At 43.6% G+C, this 5,510-nt stretch overlaps 1 pseudogene; it reads left to right on the top strand.

Moving 5' to 3' along the window:
- Positions 1–4,647: 4,647 nt before the first annotated feature.
- Positions 4,648–5,070, top strand: LOC146856584 (RIB43A-like with coiled-coils protein 2 pseudogene; annotated as a pseudogene).
- Positions 5,071–5,510: the final 440 nt, after the last annotated feature.

Genomic DNA, 5,510 nt, shown 5'->3' on the forward strand with positions numbered 1-5,510 from the left:
TCCTGGACCAACCATCATTGGTAACATCAAGTCTTCACCTTGCCCACCGGCCACCACCACCATCATCGCACCTCCTCGCAGCTGGATCAAGGCCACCCAAGAACGTCTCGTCAACTCCCTCCGCACCAACACTCCACCAATGCTTCCAAATGATGACACCGCAGCGCGCAACCACCACTGATGGATCTCCAACAGCGCCAACATTCGGGCACCCCTCATGAACGGCACTGCGTCAGTACCTTCCGTCTGCCTGATGGCAGGCGTGTGGGTGATGCAGTGCCACAGGGATAGGCAGGCCCCATGCATTGATGGGGTTGCGCCATGGTTGTGACAAGAATGCAGCAATGCGTGACTTTAGCGCAGACAGATACGTCAGGATTCCTGCGGTATCTGTCATTACTTGCGTCATGGAGCGCTGTCTAGTGATTACAGTGCATCTATGCTGTCGCAAGAAGGGCAGAGTGAGTAGTGTTGCGACGCTGCCTTGTCGTAGCGATGCAACACTTTTCATGACTGGGGCCCAGGAATGGGCACTATCTTATTGATGGGGCGCATTCCTGCCCTGCAGTTTTGTCGCAGGGCAGCGCTGCAACATTGCTTGCAGCGCTGTCCAGCACCAAAACCTGCTGAGATGAGGCCCCAAGTGTTATCCCCATTTTTAAGACCAGATATTTTCTGGACTTAAGTAACTGGCTGTAACTGCAGTTAGAGACAGTTTATTTGGACTTCAGGACTTCAAAGATCTCCTTGTGGATATGGAGTAGTGGGCTTTGCGGCCGTTTTTGCACGGGAACGCCTCTCCTGCATATAATTAATGCTAACAGAAGTAGCAATCTTTATTTTGGACGTGTTTGCCTCAAAACTGTCGCTAACAGCTGTTAGCTACAGCTTGAGAATATGGCGATTAAAATATCGCCGCATTAGCGTCAGAAAAGTGCAGCTAACAAGCTCCCCACACTAAGCAGTACCCCAACTACTAGCTTGGGGGGCCACTATTGATACATCTTCAACCCACGAGGCCAATCAGCACAGTTGTCCAACTGAGCATGTAATGGTTATGGTTTGTAGTGCCTTGTGAGTTAGAGATGACTGGACCCTTTCCGTTTCTTACGGCTTCAGTAGAACAGGAACATAAGTGCTTCAGCATGGGTAATAGAATTCCTGATGTAGAATGTTGATTTAATTGTAACACACTGAGGAATAAAGATGTGTAGTGCCCATCTCCAAGTGTGGTGTGATCATTTACATGTACCCGGGCTGGGGAGGACGCTACAACTGGCGATGAGATAGAGGATTACATAAACGCTGTGGCCCGAAGAACCATGAGTGCTCTCCCGAGGAGTTTGCCGTGGTCCAGCAAATTGCTCATGCAGGCCATGTGTACCTCTATTGAAGGGAAAATCAACGGTTGTCCTATGTGGAGTCAAAGTGCCACTCCTGCCAGTGCAAGGCCTGTGATTAAAGTGAAGGCTTTACAGAAAGTGTGTTTTTCGTCTGCTAGAAAGTTGCTGGTAAAGTCAAGACAAGGAATACTGCGTCACAGCAAAAGACAGCAATGTCATTCATATAGTACAACAACGCTAAAGTGAGCAACAATCAAGGACAGAGATGCGTCAAAGACAGTGATCACCAAGTGCAAGGAAATTCTAAAAGTGTAAATATTTCTATCACAAAGAAACACTAAAGACAATGACAATCCTGTATGGAAAGTGCAACAAGCGGCAACCGCCAGATGCACAAGAACGCTGTGAGTAGAAGCAGAGAAATGCAGAGAAACATCAAAGGCACTGATAACGAGATATAAAGAGAATACAATCATGTTTACCAGAATCTGAGTAAAGAGAGTCATCATACCACAGCATTTGGGCAAAACAACCCAAGTATAAGCCCAGTGGTTGTGAACATGAAGCCGGTGATCCCTGAAGTGGACATCACAAACGGTGTTGGGTGCATTATGCACAACTTGAAAGTCCTTCAGAAGTTGAAAGGCTCCAATTGCAATGCGAAAAGAAGCCATACATTCTCAGATTGGCAATAACGGCCCTGAAGCAAGCATGTTGGAAAGAATTACAGATGGTCTGAGGGATGCAGGTCCAGGTGAACAACATATACTCTCGTCAGGAAGGGCTATAATGAGTTTAGATACGGCTGAATTCCTGAAATCACTGCTTCCATTAGATGCAGCCAAAAAACTAAATATTGGTGACCTTTGGACTGCCTGGATTGAAACCTTAGATGATGTCATTGATGTGCTGGAAGAAGCAAATTACAAGCATATGTTTGAGTATCTGAATAATGTGTCGGGCAAAGGAGTCAAAGAAGTGATAAAGAAAATACCACACAGTGGTGAAGTGACGTACCGTCAAATTAAAGTGGCATTAAACACCAAGTTCAATCCAATGCCAAATGTTGTTTGTTAAAGGCACATTTTCAAACATAAAAGGAAGAAAGTCGGCAAAATACTGGATGAGTTTGTAGAAAGATTTGATTAGCTCATCAAACAGTGAAAGTTCAACTAGCTCAATGATGAAAAAGCATGTGTCTCAGAGTAAAAGATAGTTGTCCCTCCGCTTCCTCCAGATGACGAATGTTTAAAGAGACACTCAGCTTGGAGTGAGTACTCATGACTGATAGAGTGGTGAAAAGAGCTGACAGACATGCAACTGACATGGAGGCCAGAACAGCCCAAAATTAATCAGCGCTGAGTGTGAAAAGCAAGCTGAAACATAAAGTAGAAGGCCATAAAGTAATGGCTCCAAAGAAAAAGAAAGGATTTACCTTTCCACGTGAAGGTCAATGTCCCGCTATTGGGCAAATCTGCAACGGTTGCAGGAAAGACAACCATTTTGCAATGGTCTGCAAAGCAAAGGAAAGATCTAGCGTGTCACATCGAGAAAGCAAAATAGATGCCAGAAAGCTCCAACACCATTCCAATCACACCCACAAGACCAAGCTGCAACATCAGTTGATTCAAGCAGAAACTGAATGACATCAACTGACATTATTAATACTAGCAGCTCTAAGCCTTTTCTTTGTCCACAGCCAGCTCGAGTCCCCCATTTGCCCAGCTAACCTATCAGGAGTATATTGATTACATAACCACAAGAGCGAGTGTGTTATATTATTACCATTGCATCAAAAACATTCCTTAATAGTTAAAACACCCTGACTGCCCCCATGCGCGACATTTATGTTAGCAGGGGAAAGGTGCAATTACCAGTGGCTGTTGTGCCAGAGGCATTTAAGATTCAATGTATTGACTCAAACACTCACAACCCTGGGTGGCTTTCCTGCTCAACTGATACCATAACGTTACTATCCTGGTGTGGAGCAGGAGTAAGAGCCAAAATAACTGACCCAGAATGGGACACCTTTATAGACCTAAAAAAAGAGGGGCCCCTTTTGTATAACTAGCTCTCGTGGAATATGAATACGAAAGTTAAAAGGTTCTATGGATGCACTATCACAAATGCACGCACTTCAAACACCGCTAAAGGGATATTTATAAACACTGATCAACGTCTTCTACATTCTACATTTCTACATTTATTAGCACAATCAAATATTTAACATTACATAGAATCTAGATCTTTGAGACCATGCTCCCCACAGTTTCCCAAATAATACACTTATGCAGATAAAAAAATATGTTCTTGCAATGTTTTGGACCAATTCTGGACAACAGTTAAAAACTGTTCATTAAATCATTTCACAAGACAATTTAAAAAGAACAATATTTTCAGAAAGATTTTTACAAAAACAATTAATTGACCAAGTACTGTCAATGCACTGTTTTGGTGGTACTTGACATGGTTCACCCCACCTTCTTCAGGTCACAATATTAAAAACATAAACAATATCTTAAATGCAAGTGATTTAAGTCCTCTTCCATGCACTATTCACTTGTTTGTTTCACCCCGTCTGATTTTCAAGGGAATCATAATGCTCTTATTTAGGATAGTAGGGATGTTGGCTTGCTGTTGTTATCCCCCACGACCCAATTTATAGTCCAAATCCCAGTTTATTTGCGATTTTATATTATGATTATTTGCTCTGCTACATACACCATTACTGCTTCGATCACCACTGACACTTTTTCAATTCAAACATTAGTTGTGGAGTGACCAAAGTTCCTTTTTTTCACCCTTCTGTCATTTGTTCAATCCGTGGGAGTCAAACTTCTGTGTGTCTGCTCTGCCTTCCTGACGTGACCTAGTCCGATCTAGAGGACGGAGCATAAATGTGAAAGTTTGACTCCAAAGTTCCTTCCTTAGTTACACCCTTGCACCATTTGTTCAGTCCATGTGAGTCATACCATTGCGTGTATGCTCTGTCCTCTCGATCGGACTAGATCCAATCAAGAAGACGGAGCATACACGCTAAAGTGTGATATAAATTTGGTATAAAGAAGCTGAATCCAACACAGTAACTGGTCACCTAAGCCAGATCTGCAGAGGACCTCAAACTTAAAGGGCCATATTATCCGAACTTTGCTGTCGAAGACCCTGTTTTGCCTCTGCAGCTCAGCATTCTTCCGTCTCTCCCGCACAAAAGCTTCCTTCAAGTCCACGGGCAGATCCAATTTGTACATGTCGAAATGAACGGCGAGAGCAGTCTAGTAATCCCTGATAGAGGTACTACTGCGGGATGGAGGATCTATGCAGGAACATCATCCTGTTTACTAGTCTTTCAGAAAACCCTGAGCAAGCAACTAGCACATTTGGGCCACACCGTGTGATTTCTGACCGCTGGAAAGGAAGGAATGAAGAACAACTGATGGACATAACCTTCCCTCAGAAACAACAAGTCCTTGAGAGAATGAGGTTAGAAGAAGAGGAACGTCAGAGAGCAGCATATTGGGATCAACAACATGTACAAGCTACCAGGGCAATGCTGCTTATTGAAAGACAGCAAAAGCGACAGGAAAAGGAACTCGGCAAAGCTCAGGATCATTTGAATATGCACCTCTCCCAAGCACACAAAGAACAGAAGGAATACCTTAATAAAGAGGTTTACCGCAGTGCTCCGGCAGAGGAATATTTTTCACAGTTTAACAAAAGAAGTAGATGAGATTGTTAATATTCCTTCGTTTAAAACATCACGCAGGAAGATGAACATTAAAATGAGATTCACACAGTGCTCAGTGCAGTCCTCTAGAAATGATTGTGTTGTTTTTCTTCTCACTAAATGCTTATGAGCGTAACAAATCCAACTTGTAGGTCAATAAAGATGCACCTCTCCCATTCTCAAAAAAAAGAAAGTTCATCAAAAACCCGTGACTGTTCAGTATTGGGTGCATATATGCTTCCTAAGATGATCGCGGTATTATCTAAGGGGCCGCACACTGGTACGTACCGACCTACGGGGTCAAGAAGGAAGCCTCTAGGCACAACTGGATGTCTGCCCATATCAAAATCAGGGCTCCTTAAGAGATGGCTGAGTAGGCAATGACAAACACCTGTCCACGCATGCGTGGCGGCAGCCACTGCACTTTGGGATGAGTAAAGTGT

This window comes from Triturus cristatus, chromosome 4_1 (genome assembly GCF_964204655.1).
Source record: "Triturus cristatus chromosome 4_1, aTriCri1.1, whole genome shotgun sequence".
In the NCBI taxonomy this organism is placed as follows: Eukaryota; Metazoa; Chordata; class Amphibia; order Caudata; family Salamandridae; genus Triturus; species Triturus cristatus.